The sequence below is a fragment of the Cannabis sativa genome, chromosome 2, assembly GCF_029168945.1.
Source record: "Cannabis sativa cultivar Pink pepper isolate KNU-18-1 chromosome 2, ASM2916894v1, whole genome shotgun sequence".
In the NCBI taxonomy this organism is placed as follows: Eukaryota; Viridiplantae; Streptophyta; class Magnoliopsida; order Rosales; family Cannabaceae; genus Cannabis; species Cannabis sativa.
In genome coordinates, this window is record NC_083602.1 from 58,589,387 (window position 1) to 58,602,047 (window position 12,661).

The following is a 12,661-nucleotide window of genomic DNA, read 5'->3' on the forward strand; positions in this document are numbered from 1 at the left end:
ATGGTTTAATCCATTCACATGGAATAACCTAAAGTTTTCTATTACAAGGACATAAAAGGAAATTTTAGTTAATAAGTCTATTCTATGGACTTAACAAACTTCCTGTTCCTAGTATTATAGGTTTGAGTTTATCTAAACCTATGGCTTGTGGTATACCTGGTAATTACTTACTCTAATGCAAGCAACTTACTTTAGTAAGATGCTGAAGCATTTTCTTCTAATGGCAATCTATAGAAACTTCACAACTTCTTAGGTATAGATTTTATTTATCTAAGGAAAAGTCTTAACTATTCCAGAAAAGATAAAGCCATGAAAGAATTTCTTATATCAACAGTGAGAGGTCTTAGATATGCTTTTGTATGCCTTAGACCAGACACCTGCTGTTGAGTGGGAGTAATGAGTAGGTATCAGATTAATCCAGAAGAAGAACATTGGAAGACAATCAAGTAAATCCTAAGATTAAGAAGATGAACTATATGTTAGTCTATAAGGGTGTGTTTAAAACTCTTAGACTACACCGTATCAGATTTCAAAATTTGCCTTTGTGCTAGTAAATCTTTCTGATAAGATGGTGGTTACTCTAGGGGTGGAATAGTAATTTTGGAGAAGTGTAAAAACCTATCTGAAGTCTCTAGGTCTACTAGAGAGGGACTGAATGTTAAGGTTGCAGGAAAGGTACTTATTCAGTCTAAGGAAAGTTCTATACATTTTTGGCATCATTCCAAATTGCCTTAAACTACTAGTGTTAATTTCCTGATTAACCAAAAGTAGTTGCCAAAGATATAGAATCCAGTATCCCAAGAGAGTAGACATATAGAGAGGAATTTCACATTATCAATGATTTTGTGATTAAAGGAAGAGTAATAGTGGAGAAAAGGTTGTGGTTAATTCAACCTTTCAGATCCTATTACGAGGAGGTTACTACTACTACACTTGATTTGTATATCAAGGTATTGAGATTATTTGAAACGCACTTTTTGTTTCATATTAGTGCAAGTGGGAGTTTGTTGGGTTTTATGCCCTAAATAAAACTCATTTCAATATAATCAGATTTACTTATAGATCAGAAGTAACATTTAATGTTGCATGGTTCACATGATTTATTTCATGATTATATGTACATAATGTATAGATTCATCTGAAACCCTTTTCACATACTTGATCCTGTTTATTGTGCCGTCAACACATTGGAAAGTAAACATGACTATGTGAATAAAGTTTCCTAGATTTATCAGACACAGGGTTTTACTGATATGATAATCTACAACAAGAGTTTACTTGTATTTGGAGAAATACTATGTTCTTTCCAGAACATTGGTTAAAGTAAAGCTCAGGTTGGATGCATGGAGTATGCATCGGAAGGGACCGATATTGAACTTTGACTTAGATTTAATTAAACTTACCGTAGAATCTATTCAAGTCAATATCGCCTAGTTGATCCTAGATCAAATGATCTTAATCCTGTTATGATTAGGCTCAATCTTGAAAGGCTATTCGTGTTCCTTGAATTGTTAGTTAAGCCTACTTTTAGGTCAGGGTGATACGTACATTTTGGGAACACGGTAGTGCAATTGAGTGGGAGAGCTAGCATAAACATGGAATCTATAGCTTCTATTTGGCGAATAGTAAGCAAAGGATGATCTCCTTCAAGCTTTACCAAACGAAAATAAATGGTGGAGATCTCATTTCACATAAGCTGAAATATCATTTATACGGGGTCAAGTGTTTTAAGGATAAAATACATAGTAGGGTGTTACAGTAATTTAATCCCTTTACTGTGTAGATCCTTCATATAGAGGATCATTGATCAAATTAGGATTATAACAATGGATAACTAATGATGTATCTATATGGTGGAACATATAGAGCATTCTATATACTGAGAGTGCAATTCTAAGTTCTATGCGTGGATTCAACGAAGAATTAATAAGTTAGTGAATTTTAGTGCTAAATTCTTGATCTACTTATTGGAAGCTCGGTTATATAGACCCATGGTCCCCCCACTAGTTGAGATAATATTGCTTGTAAGACTCATGTAATTGGTTTTGATTAATCAATTATAATTCTCAAATTAGACTATGTCTATTTGTGAATTTTTCACTAAGTAAGGGCGAAATTGTAAAGAAAGAGTTAATAGGGGCATATTTGTTCATTATGATACTTTGTATGGTTCAATTAATAAATATGATAAATGACAATATTATTTAATAATTATTTATAGTTATTAAATAGTTAGAATTGGCATTTAAATGGTTGAATTAGGAAATTGGTATTTTTGAGAAAATCAGATACAAAAGGTGTTAAAATTACAAAATTGCAAAAAGCAAGGCCTAATCCACTAAGTGCATGGCCGGCCACCTTAGTAGGTATTTCAAGTTGATTTTTTCATTATTTTAATGCCATATAATTCAAATCTAACCCTAGTGGAATGCTATAAATAGATAGTGAAGGCTTCAGGAAAAATAGACTTTCTGAATCAGAAAAAACTGAGCCTCCTCTCTCTTCTCTAGCCGCCACCCTCACTCTCTCTTCTTCCTTGATAATTTCGACTTACCTTAGTGATTAGAGTAGTGCCCACACACATCAAGCAATACCTCAATCATAGTGAGGAAGATCGTGAAGAAAGATCATCAGCAAAGGAGATTCAGCATCAAGGATTCAGAGAAAGAAGATCCAGGTTCAGATCTTGATAATACTCTGCTACAGAAAGGATTCAAGGGTTAGAGATCTGAACGGAAGGAGTCATTTAATTCTGCTGCACCCAATGTAAGGTTTCTTAAACTTTATATGTGTTTAATTTATCGTTTTAGAAAGTTCTTATTTAGGATGTTAATAAACATACTTGTGAGTAGGTCTAAGATCCTGGTAAAATAATTTCCAATACCCCGGTCAGAAAGAAATTTTGTACTTGTACAACGACAACCCTGCCGACCACGTCCCAACATTTTTGGTAGAAACAGGTGTCATGCCATCCGGACCCGGAGCCTTGTCAGGGTGCATTTGAAAAAGAGCTTTCCTAATTTCATCTGCTTCAACAGGTTTAAGCAAATCCTCAATTTGAGCAGCTGAGATACAAGGAGAAATACAGTCAGAAATATGAGACCAATCAGAGCCGCTGAAAGAGAACAAGCCTTGAAAATAACCCATCATTAACTCAGTCAGACCCGTGTCCCAATCATGCCAAATCCCATTCGAATCTTTGAGTTTGACAATCAAATTGTTGCGACGATGGGAAGAAGCGGACTTATGGAAAAACTTACTATTGTTGTCTCCTGCTTGTAGCCATATAATTGCTTGGAACGCTGCCTCCAAAAAATCTCTCTTTGGGTAAACACCTCAAACATATTCTTTTTTTATTCTTTAAATTTTTTAACGGAAAAAGCATCTCGACCATACTTCATTTTATTAATCTCAGACTTACACCTTTAATTCTCTCTTTAAAATTACCAGTATAATCCTTACCCCACTCACTCAGCACTTCCCCACAATACAAAATTTTCTCTTGTATCCCTTGCCAATACAAAGATCCCAGCTATCTTAAACAATTTGGTAACAAAGAGGTTCCCTTAACCAAGAATTTTCAAATCTAAATTTCTTTTCATTAAGATAGCCACCTCATTTTTAGGCACTAAAAATATAGGATAATTGTTAGAACTAGAAAGATCAAGATTCAATAACTTACAATTTGGAAATAAGTCAAGCCAAGCATCCGAAACAAGCGCCCGATCAAGCCGAACTTCTATCCATTCGAAAGTCCCTCTACCCCGTTCCCACGTAAAAGGATACCTAACCAACTCCAAGTCTTGCAAATGGCAGTCATCAACAGCCTGTTGGAATCCTGACAGAAGCCAATCGAGATAAGGATTACCACCCCGTTTGTCATCATGACTAAGAACATTGTTGAGGTCGCCTATAATACACCAGGGTAACGCATATTCAGAGGACAAATCTCTAAGTAAATCCCAAGTTTTATGTCTGAGATGCTGATAAGGTTCACCATACATCCCCGTCAACTGCCATGAGGGAGTATCAGAAACAGTGATTTTCAAATCAATATGCGAGTTTGAAAATCCCATTAAACTAGCTTCATCTCCAAATCTCCATAGAAAAGCTAAACCACCACTATGACCTTGCTCATCAATCACAAATAAGTCTTCAAAGCCCAACGAAATACGAACTCTCTCCATGTAATCTCTTTTACTAAGAGTCTCACATAAAAATATAAAATCGGGTCTCTTGTGGATTACTAAATCCTTAAGGAATTGTAAAGGCCACGGGTTCCCAAGCCCATGGCAATTCCAAATAAGTAGGCTCATAATTCTTGGTGGGCCTAGAAACCAGAGCCCACTTGAAAATCATTTTTTGTCCCCTAAATAATATCATTATTTATATTATTTATACCATCATTCATTTCCTCTTCCATACTAACCGACCCATCAGACAGGCCCAATTGAGTCCTTCTACATTTTGTGTCAATTACCACCAGCATATTGCTTGTGACAGCTGGCAAGTGAGAATCCCTATTATTATGGGATTTATTAATGTCCACGTGAGCTGGCATGTGAGAACCCATATTAATATGGGATTTATTAATACCCACATGAGGCAGCATGTGAGAATCCCTATTATTGTGGGATTTATTGACCGAAATAATTGTGTCAACTCCCACGTTACTCGCCCCAACCACCACGACCCGATCGTCTCCCCCACCATTCGTCTCCATGGCTGACGGCATCAACCCCTGGTAGCAATCGTCCTCAACCCTTGGGATCCCCGCCGTGTTCTTACCCGAGTTGTCCTCAACCCCTGGTAGCAGTAGTTCCTCGGCGGCAGCAATAAATTTCGAGCAGCTGCGCAGCCACTTGGCTCCGATCCTATGGTTACGCCGACGTGGTTGTGCTCTCATGAACGATCCATATGGCTTCACTATTTCTGCAGGAGGCGTAGTGAACAAAGAAGGACAATGTCCCTCCTCATGACCCAATATCCCATATATGAAGCAAAACAATGGGACATGTTCATATTTGAAGTTGCACCAAAACTCCTCTATGTCATCCTTCTTAACTCTCCTTCTTCTTTTCAAAGGCTTAGTGACATAGAGTGTGACCCTCACACGCATATAAGATCTCTACATTCCCATGAAATTCTTAGGATCGGACAACACAAATTTTCCTATGTAATTACCCATATTCTTTACCATTGCCGCAGACATGAATCCCGGATGGAGGTCATGTAATTGAACTCAAATATCCACATTATATAGACAAGCAGCCAACGAATCATCTCCCTGTTGTAGTCGTTGGAACACCAATAAAGAGTCATTAAACGTCCAAGGACTTTTTTCAACAACCCTTCGTATATCGACTTCATGATAAAATTGGAACAAATACCGATTATCACCTAGTTCTTTGATAAACAGTCTGCGGCCTAGCTGCCACAACGAGCCATCAGGTGTTGCATGGCGTCAAAATTATTTCTTCGTTGGGTTAAGAACCCCCCCACCAAACACCAGCGATCGTCAATAGTTGGTGCCGGTTAAATAGTCTCTAAGAAACCTAAAACATCTTCTTCCACATCCTCCAAAGCAATATTAACTCCTTGCTTTGACAGATCAAGAGTTCCCATACTACTAGAATCCATAAAAGAACCAGGCAGAAACAAAACACGGACAAAATCCTTAAACAATATGATTAAACCAACATGTCACAAAGACAAGACCTAATTCATAATTTAAAAACCCTTAATTTGTTGCTCATTTTAATTTTGATTACTTTGTATGCAGCTTAATTAAAAATAATTTATTTTGTCAAAAACATTATTTCGATATTGTTTAATTTTAAAATTATCAGTGCATATATAATGAAAAAAGTTATGAGAGATTGTATGTCAAAACAAACTAATTTGTAGTAAATAGAGTAATTCATGTTCTTATAAATGGTTCAATGGTTTTATATTTATTCTATTTTTAAGAGGAAAATGTTGGAAATTATTTTACCAGGATCTTAGATCTACTCACAAGTATGTTGATTAACACCCTAAATATGAACTTTCTAAAACGATGAAATAAACACATATAAAGTTTAAGAAACCTTACATTGGGTGCAGCGGAATATAATGACTCCTTCCGTTCAGATATCTAGCCCTTGATTCCTTTCTGTAGCAAAGCATTATCAATATCTGAACCTGGATCTCTTTCTCTGAATCTTTGATGCTGAAAATCCTTCTTGCTGAAAGTCTTTCTTCACGATCTTCCTCACTATGGTTGAGGTATCACTTGCTGTGTGTGGGCACTACTCTCACACTAAAGATTTCGAAATTCAAGAGGGAAGAAAGAGAGAGGGAGTGGTCGGCCAGATAGGGAGAGAGAAGGCTCAGGTTTTTCTCTGAAGGAAAAATAGAAAATTTAAGTGTAAATTTCCTGAAGCCTTCACTATCTATTTATAGCATTCTACTAGGGTTAGGTTTGAATTATTTGGAATTAAAATAATGAAAATATCAGTTTAAATTTCCTACAAAAGTGGCCGGCCCTATACAAGTGGATTTGGGCCTCACTTTTTGCAATTTTGCAGTTTTATCTTTTCCGCATCTGATTTTCTCAAAAACGCCAATTTTCTAATTCAACCATTTAAATGCCAATTCTAACTATTTAATAACTATAAATAATTATTAAATAATATTGTCATTTATCATATTTATTAATTGAACCATACAAAGTATCATAATTAACAAATATGCCCCTAAAACTCTTTCTTTACAATTTCGCCCTTACTTAGTGAAAAATTCACAAATAGACATAGTCTAATTTGAGAATTATAATTGATTAATCAAAACCAATTATATGAGTCTTACAAGCAATATTATCTCAACTAGTGCGGGGACCATGGGTCTATATAACCGAGCTTCCAATAAGTAGATGAAGAATTTATTACTCAAATTCACTAACTTATTAATTCTTCGTTGAATCCACGCATAGAACTTAGAATTGCACTCTCAATATATAGAATGCTCTATATGTTCCACCTTATAGACACATCATTAGTTATCCATTGTTATAACCCTAATTTGATCAATGATCCTCTATATGAATGATCTACACTGTAAAGGGATTAGATTACCGTTACACCCTACAATGTATTTAATCCTTAAAACACTTAACCCCGTATAAATGATATTTCAGCTTATGTGAAATGAGATCTCCACCATTTATTTTCGTTTGGTCAAGCTCGAAGGAGATCATCCTTTACTTACTATTCGTCAGATAGAAGCTATAGATTCCATGTTTATGTTAGCGCTCCCACTCAATTGCACTACCATGTTCCCAAAATGTACGTACCACCCTGACCTAAAAGTAGGTTTAACTAACAAATCAAAGAACACGAATAGCCTTTTGAGATTGAGCCTAATCATAACAGGATTAAGATCATTTGATCTAGGATCAACTAGGCGATATTGACTTGAATAGATATTACGGCAAGTTTAATAAATCTAAGTCAAAGTTCAATATCGGTCCCTTCCGATGCATACTCCATGCATCCAACCTGAGCTTTACTTTAACCAATGCTCTGGAAAGAACATAGCACTTTTCCAAATGCAAGTAAACTCTATTGTAGATTATCATATCAGTAAAACCCTGTGTCTGATAAATCTAGGAAACTTTATCCACATAGTCATATTTACTTTCCAATGTGTTGACGATACAATAAACAGGATCAGGTATGTGAAAAAGGTTTCAGATGAATTCATACATTATGTACATATAATCATGAAATAAATCATGTGAATTATGCAACATTAAATGTTATTTCTGATCTATATTAATAAGTAAATCTGATTATATTGAAATGAGTTTTATTTAGGGCATAAAACCCAACAGGATATACTCCAATACTTTGATAATTTAATTTGAATATTCGTATTTTATATTATATATATTATATGTTAGAAATTTTTTCATTATTACAAGAGAAAATAGCTAGGATGATTACAATCAAAATAATCAAAAGAAATAGAAAAATAAGAAGTAGAGAGAATATTAACAATACCAATTGAAAATCGAGGTTTTGATATTCTGTATTGATGTTGCTGATACTGCTCATTATACATTAATAATTAATTGTTACTTAAACTTTAATCATATAAAAGTAAAAATATAGAGAAAAAAAACAAATTAATAGGAATAGAGATAGATGGTTGTGGACATAAAAAAAAAATTGTATGTCTCCAAATTATGAAAAAATATTTTGATGAGTGATATATATTTAAAGAAAAAAATAAGAAGTAGAGAGAATATTGACAATACCAATTAAAAATTGAGGACTTGATGTAATGTATTGATGTTATTGCTACTGCTCATTATACATTAAGAATTAATAGTTACTTAAACTTTAAACAAATAAAAGTAAAAATATAGAGAAAAATAACAAATTAATAGGATTAGAGATAGATGGTTGTGGACATTAAAAAAAATTGTATGTCTCCAAATTATGGAAAAATATTTTGATGAGTGACATATATAAAGAAATAGAAAAATAAGAAGTAGAGAGAATATTGATAATACCTATTGAAAATCAAGGTCTTGATGTTACTGCTATGTAATGCTCATTATACATTAAGAATTAATAGTTACTTAATAGGATTAGAGATAGATGGAGAATTGGATTAAAAAACAAAAAATAAAAGAAGAAGAAGAAAAAGAGTGTTGATGAGAGAGATATATAAACATTATATATATATATATAGATTTAAGGTTATATATGTTTTAAAAATTAGAGAAAATTTAGGGTTAGATATTTAAATTTTTCTTTAAATATATATATATATAAAATAAAAAAAAATTATTATTTATATTTATAAGCTTAGTAGAAAACTTAAAAAGTAAAAGAATTAAAAAGAACAAATAATACTAATTAGAGAAATTTTATAGTGCTATCTCACTGTCTTATACCTTTCTTATAAATATATATATATTAGTAGGTAAGAACATCACTTTATTTTTATCGCGATTGGGAGTCTCTTTTTATAGTGCTATGTCACTGTCTTATACCATTCTATTTAACATCACTGATCGGTAGCCATATTGGCCGTGTTCCCAGTCTCATGTACGCTTAGTGTGAACCTAGCCAGAGGGGAAGTCACTTCGCGGCCTACTGTAGGTGGTTGTGTATTAACTTGTTCGGGGTTTGTCCCTGGTGGTCCCCTTGTGTTTCCAGGAGTTTTCACGTTTGGATCTGTCACCATTGGATCACCTTGATCAGTAAGGCCTCCCTTTTGAGTTTGTACAACTATCCTGTTAACCTGTCAAGATTAAGACAAAAGCTTGTGTTTTTGCTCTCAAAGAAATCACCAAAATGTTGAGTTCACTTCTAGCCAAGGACAGTGAGTCAGAATAAAGTAATTAAATAAAGTAAACAATAGAAAGCAAAAACAGTAAAAAAGACCACCAAATTTTAAAGAAGTTCGACCCCGTAAGAATGGTAATAGCCTACTCCCCTTGTCTTTGTATTGACTTGAGAGAATGAATAAAGTATTTTTCCTCTCTAAAGCTCTTACAATAGATCTCTGAGTTATTTTCTCTCTTAGATCGGTATTCTCTCTTGAGTGTTTCTCTGGATTAATTCTTTTGTCCTCCTCAATAGTGTGATCATGCCACTATTTATAGGAGCTTATTACATGAAAAATGATTTTCCTTAATTTTTAATAAATAAAATAGGAAACTACATTAATTCTATAATTACAATTTAAAGAAAAGGAAACCAATGCGTATTGCCTTTATTCTCTTACTAAATCCCACGAATATAGGGATTGTCTTTGTGTCTTGGAAGCAATCACTACAAGAAATGTCACTTTTGCCAGTACATTTTTCTGCTGACAAAAGTTAGTATTGCGGTGGTAAAATATAATTTACTTGTGATGTGTTGGCAAAAGAGGGTTGGCAAATCAATATTGGTATTAGAACTTTTGCCAGCATAAAATAAAAAGTGCTGGCAAAAATGACTTTTTCCAGCGCGTAAATGTGCTGGTAAAAGTTAGATTTAGCCACTACAAATGTACGCTGGTAAAACTTTGACCTCTTTACCAGCGCAGTTTGCGAAATGTGCTGGTAAAATTTACTTTTAATTAGCGCAGTAGCGAACTGTGCTGGTGAAAGTAACATTTCTTGTAGTGAATGAGACTGATCTCTGAAATTGCCAACTTATATGGCTTGCTCGGTACGAATAAGTTTTTATCTTGGTCGGACATCTTCTTGATTAACCTGTTCAAACATCCGAGTGTTACATATATTTTAATTAACGATTCATGAGCTGCTAAGAATACTTCCCTCCGCCCAGGTAGCAAAAATGTAGGACACATGTCATCCATTCTCATTGCGACGTCCAGGTGCAAAAAATAGGATATTAATACCCAAACTCGAACTTCTCATCTTCAATTCCATCCCAAATCACACCAAACTTTCTAGAACACCTAATTAGAAAACATTAAACATAAATCATCTGAAAACTACAACATCAAACTTTTGAATTCGAAATTACCATAGTTGAGCTAGGTTTGAGTTTGAAAACTCAAACCTAGCACAACCATGCTACAACCACCAGATTTTCTCAAAACAAACACCAACAATCATAACTCAAACCTCAGAACTCAATTCTAATAACATATATCATTAATAGAACCGAAATCCCAAACTTATGCATCAAAACCCAACTTTTCTTACAAAAATCAAGAGAAAAGGATGAACCAGGGTTACCTTGGGTTCTTTGCTTGCAATTCCTACTAGAAATTACCCCTGAAATCTTGTTGAATTGATCTAAAACTTGTTGGGTTCCTTGGATTCTTTAGAGTCCGAGAGAGAAGGTGAAGAGAGAGAGAGAGAGAGAGAGAGAGAGAGAGAGAGAGAGAGAGAGAGAGAGAGAGAGAGAGAGAGAGAGAGAGAGTTCTTGAATTTTTTTGATGTTTATCCTCTAATTACTTTTGTTTTAATCAACTTAATATTCATCACAAAAGACTTAGTCTTTTCCCTAAAAATTTCCACTAAGGGCAACTAATATCAAACTTATAACTCTAAAGTTACCAAATTGTTATTTTTTTCCACTTTTAAATAACTTTTAAAACCTAGGGGTAAAATAGTCATAACTAATTACCTCGCATAACTCCAGTATTCAAACTATCCATAAAACTTGCTCTGCTAATTCTAAAATACTAAAGTGCACCAAAGTAACACTAATGGTCAAATAGTTAAATTTTATTGTTATTAGGCACAAAATATAAAAATATTAAAATAAGAAATTATCTCGTTAATGCCTAATTCTGAAAATAGATTTTATTTTCTACTAATGCACATATAATCATAAATATTAAATAAAGTATTAATAAGCTGCTAATTGTCTCCTAATGCTCATATTTAAAGGTGTTTATTGTATTGTTGCTTTTAGTGTTTAGTGGTTGAAACTTTTTCCCAAAAAGAAAAAAAGAGAAAGAATTGAATGAAACAGTTCATTCTATTCCTCTATATTACATATCCTTGTTCTCAACATCAATCTCCACTCACAATTATCCTATAATAAAATTTTATAATTAGGTAAATACTGTATTTGATACAATCGAAACAAAAAGACCTGCATATATATCACACAAGGGTAGGATTAATTTCTTGATTAAAGTATGTGACATTCGCATAATCATTGGAACTTTAGTAAAGAAGAAGAAGAAGAAGAAAACAATAATCATTTAATAACTTTAAGGAGATGATGACGTGATTCGTGGTGATTGAACCCACTTGAATGATCAAATGTCATGAGCATATATAAATATTTATATCTTAAAATCATTACAAATCGAAGTTCCACTTCATTATAATACCAAAACACTAAGCTCAAATCCTTTCTATTTCAAAGTTGAGAGCTGTCCCTATATAGACAACACTTTACTTATTACTAATAATATTGACCTTTTTTTAGGGGTCACATTCCTTTTTATACTGTGCTATTGTTGGACACTCCTTTGCTAATATGCATTGAAAACAAACCCTTCTAATAACTTCATCCAACAAACTATTAAAGTGTGTTTGAAAGTAATGGTGTAATTATTAAAGCGATAATTACACAATTTAATAAATATACTATATTTTAAAATACAAATTATGTTTAAATATAAAATGGTAATTACATTTAAATTCTTAAAATTTTGTTTGAAAAACGGTTGATAATTACATTAGAAAAATAATATTTTTAATAGTTAATATTTAAAATAAAATTTTTAGTAATTACATATATAGTATAATTATACTCAACTCAATTTTTATGGGAATCATGACACCACAAAAAATTACTATTTTTTGTGACAATTTTTTAGTCACAACATAATTTTTTTTGTAACTAAATGTGACTTTTAGTCACAATAAAATATTACTTGTGACTAAAACATAATATATAGATATAAGTTGTCACTAATTTAGTTTTACTCACAACAAGTATTGTGACTAAAAATGCATTTAGTCACAACAAATTATAACTTTTGTAACCTAATACTTTTACCTACGGACATTTTAGTCTCACAACGTAGGAATGATTATTTATAATTAGTCACAACGTTTTCACTTTTAGTCACAAATTTAGTTGGGACTAAAAGTGAGATTTTTTTGTAGTGTGAGAATTTTTTTTTTTTT